Source organism: Aythya fuligula, chromosome 11, assembly GCF_009819795.1.
Source record: "Aythya fuligula isolate bAytFul2 chromosome 11, bAytFul2.pri, whole genome shotgun sequence".
NCBI classification, from domain to species: Eukaryota; Metazoa; Chordata; class Aves; order Anseriformes; family Anatidae; genus Aythya; species Aythya fuligula.
Window position 1 is genome coordinate 14,785,859 of NC_045569.1, and position 12,827 is coordinate 14,798,685.

Sequence of the window (12,827 nt, forward strand, 5' to 3'; positions counted from 1 at the left end):
ATCTGTAAACAAGAGAGAAAGGGATCAACTTTAACACATTTTAAATACAGGCATCCAAGTCTTCTTCCAGCAAGGGGACCGGAGGACTTTTGCTTTCTTTGAGGCTCTTCCCTGCTTTGGTTTCAGTGAGCAGAGACACTGTTTCCTTTGTACATTTTGACATTGATTTTCTTGGCTAGCCCCCTCCATCCGATCCCAGCCTACCTTGAGTGCTACCCAACAGCAGCGGGAGACAATGGAGGCAGCTTGTAGCCTGCCTCGCTTTTAATTCAACCTGTTTTAATTCCACCTTCCCCTCTTCCTTTAGGAAGGCATTAGTCCTGCTCCACTGCTTCTTTCGGGTACTTATTGTTTTCTCTAAAAGGTTGCTGTGCTGACCAGCCTACTATGTTCTTTCTATAGGTGCACCGACGCTTCCTCGGCAGACAGAGGTTCATTTGAATCATTCTTCTGTACACACCAGCTGTAAGACAGCTTGCCGCTACGTGTGGGGGAAATAGGACTTTGTAAAATGGTGAGAGCATTTGATAAAAAGGAGCAGAGAACCCCATTTTCCCTGCAGCTTCTCTTTGGTAGGGAAAGAGAGCCAGAGAACGTGCAAAATGTAATGGAGAAATAAAACGCTTTCTAACGCATGACTGGAATAAAGAAGCATGACACAGTTAGCTTGGCGTTGCGTTCTGATCAGTCAGATGGCACAGACATCATGCTTCACTTAGCCCCAGTGCATCCACTGTGTGACAAGCATGAGGAGATATGTGGAAGGGGGAGGAAGACGAGGCAGTTTCTGGTCCAAAAGACCTCTCCGGACCCTGCTGCACTCACAAGAGGGGCCCTGAATAGAAACCCAAATGAGCTTGAGGACTATTCATACGATCTTAATGTACCATGACTGCTGCCTACCAGCTCCATATAAGTTGGATTAATAAACTGCCTTTCGTTTGTGACACCTCGGCATGAATTTTGCATTAGGCTCAATTCAGTAAAGTTCACAACTGACACGCTTCCCTTTATGACAATCCTTTTCAATTGTTTTTTGCACTGGGATGTCATAAAGATATTTGAGCTGCTTCTGGCAGGGAACTGTCTTTTATCTTGAAAAAAGAGCTTTTATAACCCTCTCATGCCTATAGCACTCTTGAATCAAGTTGGAAGGCAAAGCCCCTGGTCCATTTTTACTCTGAACAAGACAGGCATTTTTTAGCAGAGGGGTGCTTGCTTCAATTCTGGGCTTGTCACAGGAGAAAATGTCAATGCAGAAGGGGCGAGGCTGATTAAAACATGAGTAGGACATGATATGATAAGATCAGCAGAACCTTCTGGAGTTATTGATGCTATGCGAGTGGATCATGTCCACCAATTAGAGATTACACGGCACTTGCTAAATTTATCAGACCATGAATCTGCTCTTCCTTAATTGATAAGCAGGTGGCATGGCTGATCTGCATTCAGATTCCACAAGTAGGGATAAAAGTGGGTGGATGGATGGATGGATGGATGGATGGATGGATGGATGGATGATTGATTACAAGATATGTTTATCTCTTAATGACACAAACTAATTAGATACCACTTTTCCCAGTGGCAGCTACTCAGGTTATGGATTATTTGAGGGATGGATCTCTACTGGTACCAGGTGAAAATTAGGGGTATAGGTTTGGGGTACTGTTTACAGATTGGTTTTAGAATTTTGACTACAGCCCAACTAAATAGCAGAAATCAAAGCTGGCTGGATGATTTACATTCCTGGCCTGAAATGCTGGCTGTGAGCTATCACATAGATCTCAGACCTGCAAAACTTTACAGAAGTCAGCTGGAGCCAGTTCCTGAGTGGGATCGTCCATGAAATGGGAAAAATACTGTCGCAATACTCTCTTCTCTTACCCTTTGTCTTTTAAGGCCTCTTTAAACAATATGTCCACCATTTACTCCAGGCTGCATGAAAGAGAATTTGGTGCCATGCTACAGTCCCAAATGCACTTTAGCTCCACTATGTCCTTGAGCATAACCTGGGGGCAGATTTAAGACCTGCTGTGTGGAAGGGAAACACTTTTTCCAGAGGACATGTTCAAAGTGGCCATACAGATTCCTTTCCTTCCTCCATGAAATTCTCAAAGCAGACGGAAATAATGGCCTCAAAATGGTCTAATCACCTGCTGACCCTGAAATATCTCACCTTAAATATACGGAAGACAACTTAGAAAGAGTAGACGTCTCATCCACGTGTACTTTGGATAACTGCTCTGGGATGCCTGTGTTTCATAGCTTCAGCTTGATAAACCACAGGTTGGCTCTGTGCCTTATCCCCAGTAAGCCATCAAACCTGCCTATTAACTGAACACTGGCCTGAAAACATGTTTCTTCAGATATATAAAATGTGTTGCAATTATTTTTATTCCTGTGCTGACAGCTCCAGGTGTCTTGGTTAGCGCTGCATTCGGAGTAGCAGAAAAAGCAGCACATCTGAAAATGGCTCAAATCAACTCTTTGCATAGCCACGACAGGACATCAGAGATATCTGTACAGATTAGTCTGACTATGCCCCCTTGCAAAGGGTCAAATCTCCCCTTTCTCACCAGGGACAGAGCTCCAGTTTCTGCCTTAGCAGGCACTCAACCGTAATTTTACATATTCACGATTTTACATATTCACTATTAATGCTCTCTTGTTCGGGTTGCAAGTAGGGAACCCTTTAAGGGGAAAAGAAGATTATTTGGTCTATTGATGAACTGGGGCTTCTTGCAGGGCTCAGGGGAGTGGGTTGGTGCCGTTAGGAGCCACCAGCCATAGGAAGGAAAAGGACAGATGAACCTAGGAGACGTTTCGAGGCTCTGGTAATTTTACATTAATCTGATCCTCCAAACCCTTGTCCCTTCAAATCAGCCACAAGCCTTTCCATTACAAGCAGCTCTTTCCTTCCATTTCCCCTGGAAACACCATCCTATGTTTGATGTGCTGTTTCCATAACAACTTTTAATTAATGTAAGCCCCCTGCCCCTGCCCAGTGTAGGTAGTATTTGCTGCTAGCATTTAACACAAAATAAAAGCAAAGAGATCAGGCAGCAAAAGGCCTTGCTCCGATCTCAAGTGTGTTTACAACAGCAGCACTGTGCCTCTGCACTGAGGATGGGAAGAGATGCTAAGAGATGCTCTGGCTTTTAATTACACGAGATGTACATAGTGAGTAATTAATACGGAGCAGAGTCCAGAGAAGCCCGAGCTTCCAGCCCTCTGATCATCAGCTCAGCGCTGGCTCCTGGGATCACGCGTGTGGGATGCAGCAGCCCCGTGCACACTGCAGCATCCTCTGAATGCGCAGCCGTCCAGGGACAAGGATATGGGCTTGCTATCTGCCTTCCTTCACACCTGGGGGATGAGGCCCCACATATTTCTGATTAACACCCCACACGCCCACGCAAGCCCCTCTTTCCCCTCCCTGCCTGGCTGCGCTCCCCTTTGGGAGCCATTTGAGGATGCACACAGGCTGCAATTACAACGAGGCATTAGAAACAAACAGTTCTTATCATTTATATGAATTGCAGATGGGTGGAAACTTTTCCGCTGATAATTCCGAGCTGCAAATGGATCGGGTGTCTGATGCTGTGGTTTCTAAAGATAACATAGCCTCTGTATTTCTGCTTTTTGTAGCAGAGCACTTCCCCTGCTCAGTGCTTCCATGGCATTAAGAACAGGTGAGAAGATTTGCTGGCAAAGACGAGAAGGTACAGTGCTCCCTCTGAGCTCCCAGACCTCTCTTCTGATGTCTTTGGTTTGTCTAATTTACTATGAAAGCATCTGAGAAGCCAGCTACAATAAGGGCCCCTTGTAGTACATAACATCCCACATAGCCCCAGGCATCACACGGAGTTTGGGGGTAAACCACTCTGATCATAGGGTACCATCCAGGTAGACTAAACTCCACAAGGTCTCCTCTTCTCCTCTATTTTAATAATCTAGACTTTCCCTTTTTTTTTTGTTCAATGAAAACTTCTGCAGGTGGCAGCATGATTCCTTGAGCTTGCAAAGGCAATGGATCTGGTCCTTAATTTGGTGGCCCAGGCAAGGCAGATGCTGTCAAAATTAAACAGGAGGCAAGGACTGGTGCTGGCAATGGCTAGCAAGCCAAGTGGAAAGCTGTATGACTTTCAGGTGTCCCTTCTCTCCTAGGGGACCCTCCTCTGGGCATTTCAGGGATGAATGACTTCTTTCATGAAGATGGAGATGAGAGACCCTCGCCACGATAACTATGGCTTTCCCAGGGACTGGAGTACCCGGGGAGAGGGAGAAGGAACAGTTCTACCACGATTCTTTTCCTCTTTAATTTTCCCTTGGAAAAACAGAGTATGGAGAAAGTAGGAGGGAGACAGCAAAACCCAAAATGAAGTGACAAACTCTGGAAATCCATTCCTAGAAGGAAGGAGGTACAGGCAGCTACCCTACCTGATACTGCTGAAAGAAGGTGATGCTCAGACCCTGCTCTAAAGGCTGCCTCAGCTGGTGCCTCTGAAAACCCAGTAAAATACAGAGAACAGGCGTCTCCCCTATGAACATAGTTTTCATTCGCATCCTACAGGTTTTCTTGTCTCTTTTGGAAAGATGATGAGCTGGAGGCTGCAGGAAATATCCATTACAATTCACCTCAAATTTGGAGAACCAGGTTTCCATCTCCTTCTCCCAGGGTTGTGAAATGGATGTGCTCTGGGGTGTCAGTGGCTGCATTTCATCCTGTTCTTAAAAATTAAGTTCTTTATCTGAAAAAAAAATGTTATCCCAGAGGTTCTCGTTTAATCTACTTGTTCTGGCATGTCAGTTACCTGGTATCTGAGCAGTTTCCTTTCCTGAAACTTAATCCTTGTATCAGTAAAAAGGAAGCAATTCATCTAGTGAGAATTTTACAGTGAACTTTTTTTTTTTTATATAGAAAATGGGTTTGCAGTGAAAAAAATTAAAATAAAATTCGTATAACAATTTTTGTTAGAAAGCTTCTATTTAGAACAAATAATAAAAAAAAAAAAAAAAGGAGAAATTTAAGCTACAGAAAAAATTAAATAATGGAATTTAGAGTCAGTAGCTGAAAACAGAATTTCTGGTTGTCACTGAAATTCAGCATAAAGCAGAAGGCAGATGTGAATACTGTACTTCATTTTCTTCACAATTCTCCCTGGTGAGGAGAAGACAGTGGAAGGAGGGAAAAAAAAAAAAAAAAAAAAAAAAAGGGGGGGAACTTTCCCACTCAAACGCAACAATATCAGCTCTCCCAGGGCCCTGGCAATGGTCTGTTTGCTAATCCCCTTGTGAAAAGCTACTTTGAAAGCACTTTGAAATCCTCCTACGGGACACAGCAAAAATAACAGAGACCCCAGGGGCTCATTTCTTTAGCTGAAACAACACTCTCAATCTCTTTTACTTCAGCTTTATGAAACCATTATTATTTACTCATACATATCATTATTGATTTGGACATGAGCAGATATCTAAATTAATGCAGGCGGGCAGGACTGATATGTGGCTGGCAGCTCACATTAAGTTTACAGTAAGCACTCCCCAAATCAGTCTAATTAACAGTGACACCAGCGAGCACCTGGACCCTGCGGAGGGTTTGGCAGAGATAAGCTGAAAGCTTTACTCCTCAGCAGAAATATTCAAGGATGTGTCTGTGCTGATGGGTGGGACACCAGGCCTGGAGGAAAATAATTAAAGGAAATCAGTGGGAACAGCCCTGTACTTTCAAATAACTACCAAATATTGCAGCTTTCAGATAGAAGAGCTTAGGAACCAGAAAGCAGTCTGACTACGTAAAAAAATGAAATATCATATGAATTATTTGAATATATAATAGTGTAATGCATAGGAAGGTGGAGGAATTTCCACCTGGAGGTTATTCAGAGCTTCAGACAAGTCCTCAGCTGAGCACCCAGGTCCAGCTGGGGCTGTGCTGAGCAAGGTGCTGGACCCAATGACCACCTGTGGTCTGCTCCAGCCCAAATTATTACGTGACTCTACAAATGTGTGTTATTTTTATGTTCTGGTTCAAGCACAGGACAAATATTACACAGGATAAATAAGGATAAATAATTTTTTTTTTAAGTATTTAAAGCTTTGCTCCTTCTGGATTGCTTGTTAACATGAGCAGCATTTTAAGTGGGAACAGCCACAAGGCTGCTAAGAATTTTATGATCCTTTTATTTTTTTTCCTTCATTTTTTGGTGCTTTTTTACACTGCCTTGCAGTGACTAGCAGGTTGACTTCAGCAGGTGCTAATACAGCTATTCCAATGCAGAAGCTGAAATTCAAAGGGCGCTATTCGTGGCTGATTACTCAGAGGGGAGGAGTAAAAAGCCTCTTATGAAAGAAACAGAGCTCAATTATTTGGTTGCAGCATCTGAGAGCATATTTTGTAATGAGGCCTTAAACCTTTGCAAGATTTGTTCCTTGGTTCTGAAGCAGAAATGGAACCACAGCTGAGAAGACCGAGGCCTGAAGGGAGGGAGTGGGGCAGGGACACGATTGTCTCATTAGGAAGGGGAGCATCCTGTCAAGAGCACTGCTTTTCTCTTTAGCACAGGGAACTCACAGCAGGCAATAAATAATTTTTCCTCTGTCACACACTCAAATCGCTGCAAACACCATTTTGGTCAGAGCTGGGTATGGATTTTGCATAAGGCACTGAGAGGCTTTGCAAGAGACTGAGCTGGCCTACGCAGATCTGCCTGCGTGTGTCAAAAGAGCAAATGTATGGCACAGGTGTGGCGACGTCTCACTTCTGAGGGCTCTTTCTCTTCAGTCCTTTCTCTGAGCAGCAGCAACAACAGAAACTGAGTGGGCAACACCCTGAGTTTTCCAATGCATGCAGGGTTTCAGCCCACACATCTGGAAAAAAAAAAAAAAAAAAAAAAAAAAAAAAAAAAAAAAACGTCGTCTGGACTTGGATGGGAAATGCTACCGGGAAGGGAGTAACTGGGGGACAGTGGGAGGATGGTTGGTTTGATTTTGGATCGTTGCCTTTGACACTGTTCACAAGTGGTTGAAACAGTTTAATTGAGTTTGGATGTTGTTGTTGTTTTTTAAAATATGCATTTTAATGTAAATATATTTTTACTGTGGTTTCATTTTGCAAAAATAGAAATGGAGGCTGAGTTCACCTGGGAGCATGCTTGGGTGGTTTGTGAAATGTTCACCACTAGAGGACTCTACAGCAAAAGTGAATTGTCTCATTCCCCCGACCCCCACTTTTTAATTTAATTTAATTTTTTTTTTTTAATGTGTCCTGTTTTAATTCTTCCCCAAGAGAAAGCAAGCCAGTTCCAGAAGCCCCAGGTGCTGAGCCTTGGCCAGCTTTTGTACCGAGTTCCCAGCCAAGGCCAGATGGCAGTCATTGCACTTGCCCTGCTCAACCTGGGGAAGAAATGACCCCACTTCCAAGGCAACAACTCACACATGGGGAAGGAGGATGCTGAGGAACTCAGGGGATCACCTCTACATTTCCTCCACTTGCCCCTGCATAGAAGAGAGGGTTGGGGCTGACAGAGAAGGACAGAGCAAGGACAAGGCCTTCAAATCCTAGGACATAATAGGAGCAGTGGATAAGCTCTGGGGTGATTCACAGCCAGGCAGCTTGTCCTGCCTCTCCTGCTAGCATGATGCTGTCGGGACGCTTGCCCAGCCGGAGCCACTCGCTGCTTCTGCTGGGGTCCCCCAGCTGCCTTTGGTTCCCCCCAGCCAAAGAGGGCAGCCAAGGTGGCCCACTGTGCTCCTCCCTTCACACTTCTCTGACGCTCTCACACTGAAGAGAAGGCAGAAAACTGGCCATCGATGAAGAAATTAGGTTCTTGGGAATGCTTTTTGATTTTTCCCCCCTCTGGAACCACTCAGAAGGAAGTCTGGGTCTAAAGGCAGACGTTGAATCTGCAGGCTGCCAGCCAAAGCCTGTGTCTGCTCTCAGGCTGTGAGTGCTGGAAAGCTTCACACTGGGTCAGCAGCAGCCCTGCTCCAAGCCCCATGTGCTGATACATGGGGATGAGCTGGGACCGGCTCTCCAGCTGTCCTTGGAAAGCTGAGACCTCGTGGTCTTTGCCATTTGGTATGCCCTTGAGCTTCAATGCTCACGAGCGAGCTAAGTCCAAGGCTTCCACTGGCAGGCTGTCCTCAGTTGGCACAACCTCATGGCATGAGGACATGTCTCCTTCAAGCAGGTCTTCCAGTCCTACCAGTGCAAGGGCAATGAACGTGTTGCCTCGGTGCCAAGAAAACTCTTTGCTCTCTGCAGCCCTAAGCCACTTGTTCCAAAAATGCCTTTGATCTCCAGTGATTTTCTGGCAACGTCTGGAAAGTATTGTTTGAAATCAGCAACGATCGCTGTTTCTAACATCTTTTTGGTGTAAGAGGCCTGGGTGTTGATTTATCCAAGCGGCCGTGCTTGGGCATATGTCCAGTGCTATTGGAAGTAGGGCGTGCAGTCAGCAAAGGGGGTCCCTATGTGGAGTGGAGCAGTGCCCAGAGGTGCACAGAGCCCTAAGGTGCAGGGACAACGCTGACATATGCTGCCAACACTGGCAGCAGGGACCCCAGCTAGGAGAGAAAGAGGCTGTTAAAACAAGAGGGGGCTGAACGCAAAGCCTCAGCACAATGGGGATCCCTGCGGTGCAGGCCAATTTGGCAGCTGGGGCTCTTGGTTAAAAGCTCCGTGGCCTTGTTTTGCAAACAGCTCTGTCGGCTCCACATAAAGGTGGCAATTTGGTGCCTCAACCAGCAGCAGGGAGCGGGAGAGAGCCCAAGAAGCCAAACGCTCCTTACCCCCTGTATGTCTGAGCATTGATCTGGGGATGCATTAATTTGAGGGACCTGACCTGGCGCCTGGTGACTGCCAGCAGCAGACACTGAAATAAGGAGACACGGAGCCTTCCTGCATCCCTGGGGTAAGCCTGCAGGCCTGGGGGCAGAGGGAGGAACAGATTCTGTGCTCTGCTTTAAACTACCCTCATGCACTCCACACCACGGGACGCACTTTGTGGTTGAACAGCTAATTGGGATGAAGCAGGGAACAATTTCCACCTTCCTCCTCTTGTCTTCCTTTGTGTGACTACGGAGGGAACAGTTATTCTAGGCAAGGCACGTATTATTGATCTTTCTAACTCTATTATCCCCACTTGCGGTACTCGCTGTAAAGATTTCGGCTACCCTTTAATCTTGCCACACCTCAGAGAGTCAGCGAGCACTTAGGGTAGGATCTGATTCCAATGTAATGCTAGAATTGTTTGCTTTGAAACCCAAAACTAAATCACTGACCACTTGCAAATGAAATGAAATAAGTCTTTGCCAGTTACGTTTTTATTTTGAGTGGTTTGGATAGATTTCAGCATGAGGAAATTCTCTGGGTTACCCTATCACATTATGCACTTCATTTGGGCTTGGTCCAGGGAGGATTTTTGATGACTTTGTATCTACTTCCTTGTGTTTTTCAGGATCATGTACACATGGCCGTTGTCCTGGGGATGGTGAACAGTTCCTTCTGAATGCCTAATTAAGCTCCGATTAGCATTTCTTCTAGGAGCAGATGCAGCTTTTCGAGCCCAGCAAACAATGCCATCTGTTGTTCCCTTGCTGTAATTTCCATCTGAAAGTCTGCTCTGCTTCTATATTTAATTGTGAAGTTTCCTGCTGCCAAAAAAGTAAGGTTGTTTAAATTTGGCATTGGGAGGAAAAGGCCGAGAGGGAGAGAGATTGGATTTTTATTGTTAGTGCAGGGAAAGCTAAGCTGGTTCAGTCTGACTGGCAACTCTGCAGCCTGCTCTCCCGTGCAGGACCAGCCAAAGTTTGAAAGCCTTGATCAAGACTCCCATTGCCACCTTGCCTCATCTCCTTGACCTCAAAGCTGCCTCTCCTGGGGTCTCTTTGGTGGTATTTTCCTACCTTTAATACCACCACCTCCCTGGATAGCTGCATTAGAGGTGATACCACGTCCCCAGGCACTGGCAGTTGTAGCATTGTGCTGTGACCTTCTCTGAAGACTTTTGGTGTTCCTAACAGGGTATTCACAAGCAATCTTGTCTGTCCTCAGCCTTGGGCAACTGCTGAATTTGCACAGCCTCTTCAGTCCTTGGCCAACCTGCTGTGATTGCCAACAAGTAAACCAACTGGATAAGTGATTTTGGGGCATCCATCAACTAGTGTCTGGCTTGAAACCCACTAACCTAATTTCACACAGACCACTGAGCAGCCATTAGCTGGCTGTGGCATGGCCTGTGGTGGACTACAACCAATGACCTAGGTATACATTTTATTATTTAACCTCTTGAACAGTTGGATATTGTAGGATAGAAATGTTTGGTGAAAAACAGCAAACGGTCTAAAGAAGTTAACATGGTTTGCAGGCCAGATTTTGTCCTTCCTCCTTCTTCAAAAGACATCACCTACTTAGTCAGCTCCCTCAGGAACTAGATCAATGATATAAATGGATAGAAGCAGCTAGTGAATGCAGAGTAGAGTAAACCTTTGGACTGTCTACCTTCAGTAAAGTGAGAATTTAATGGGAACCAGGAAATTAGGGCTGTTTTCTATAACAAGTCAGATTAAACGTTTAACTTTGCAAATGTTTAAATGTTCCATCCCTAATTAATGTTCTGCTAAACAAATGCAGCCACAGGGTAAACACTACTTATTTAAAGTTCAGATTCTTTTTTTTTTTTTTCTTTCCGAATTTTAAAGTATTTAACCCCTATTCCCTTTGACAGGTCATGACAAGGGAGGGAATCTCAGTCAACAGTTTTCCAATTTATTTTCAAAATGCCAACAAGTTGTAGAACCCTGTCCCCCAGCTGGCTAACACTGCCTACACATTATGTACATCAAACCAAAGGCCAATGTAGGGCATGATTTGTTTAATAGTGCAAGAGAATTCCCCCAATACGCTGAAATCGTAACCACAGCACTAGTCCCTTAAATAACCTCAGGGATGCTTGAGGCCAGTATCGTATGTAAGAAGCTGGTATTAACAGTCATTCTAAATTAAGCTTCTTTTCCCTATACACGCTTAGCTCTTAAATTCTCTTTAACAAGAGGTTTAAAAACATTTTAAAATATCTGCCAAGGCTTCTTTCTTCACTACTAAGCATTGCCATTATGCTCCCCCCGCCTTCTCAGATGGCTGGCTCAACTTCTTCTTCTCAGACTTGCCAGGCCTTGGGTCTGGTGTGCCCATCACTGCAGCATCTGCCAGCCACCTTTCTGATCACCCGTCAGACACATGACTTGTCCATGATGTGCAAGTGAGTGGAATTTAGCCACACTGCTGTATTTGGAATTAGAGCGGCCTGAGTCAGGAGCAGTTGCACTGAGACCAAGGTTGTTGCACAGCCAGAAAGCTGGTGGGTGGGAGATCAGTGTTAGCCATTATACCTGGAGATCAGTGTTAGCATTATACCTTAGCAGCATCTTTTCACCCACAGCTTTGCAGAGAGCTTTGCAGGTCCCTGTGACTGTCAGTTTAGAAGGCAGGCTGGGTTCACCCACACAGCTTGCTGGGACAAGATTTTGCTTTTGTAGGAGCACCCTGAAAGTCTTTCAGAATTAAGAAACATGACCTCACGTTGCTCCACAGTGCTTTCATACTCATGGAGCAGCTGGGTGGAACTCAGCAGCAAAGAGGAAAATCAGTTTTCTTTCACGTTGTTGTTGTCTAACAGATGCGTTTGGATGCCACCACACCCGCCTATTGCACAAATCCCTGTTGTCTTCCTGAGCAGCTCATTAAAGTCATTAACAAGCCCCAGGACAATTTGTAGGCCCTTGGAGAGTAGCTGTGCTTGTAGCTGGGAAGCCAGCAGCGACACTCTAAGAGTTAAACTGTGATGACCTGGAACAACACAGCTCCCAAAACCCAGGAATTTGATACGGTTCCACATCTTTGGTGTACTTTGTTATTTACTATACACAGCCAGTGCCAGCTGTAGATGGTGTTCTCTTTCAACCTGGGAAGAAGGGACTGTTTTTTGCCTTTATTTCACTGTTTTTGGATTTATTTCCCGATAAGTTTTGAATTTTGGGGGGCTTTTGCTCCAGTAAATCCTCACAGCAGCCACCTGCCCTGTGGCCATAACACCAGCCTTGTGGGCAAAGCTTCGTGTGGGCCGTGGCTGCGAGGCTGGGCCAAGAGGTGCCAGTGGGAGGCTGGAGGAGGCCTCTGATGGCGAGGGGAGGCTGTGCCATGGGCCAGGCCTTCAGTAGCCCATCCGTGGGCACTCAGTGGGGTCAGCACCCAGGGGTGGGCTGTGGGGTGAGCAGACACCCTGCCCTGTATCAGCAGTAGTGTGGGCAGCAGGGTCAGGGACGTGAGCGTTGTACTTGACTCTGGTGAGGCCGCACCTCGAGTGCTGCGTTCAGCTTTGGGCCCCGCACTACCAGAAGGACATGGAGGCCCTGGAGCATGTCCAAAAGCTGGTGAAGGGCCTAGAGCACAAGTCCTGTGGGGAGCCACTAAGGGAGCTGGGGGTGTTTGGTCTGGAGGAGGCTCAGGGGAGACCTCATTGCTCTGTGCAACCACCTGAAAGGAAGCTGTGGGGAGCTGGGGCTGGCCTCTCCTCACAGGTAACTCATGACAGGGCTGAGGGAATGGCCTCAGGTTGTGCCAGGGGAGGTTCAGGCTGGAAACGAGGAGACATTTCTGTCAGAAAGAGCAGCCAGGCACTTGGACGGGCTGCCCAGGGAGGTGGTGGCATCACCATCCCTGGGGGTGTTGAAGGAGAGGCTGGACATGGTGCTTGAGGACACGGCTTTGTGGTGACACTGGTGGTGGGCACGGCTGCACCAGGTGCCCTCGGCGGCTTCCTCCA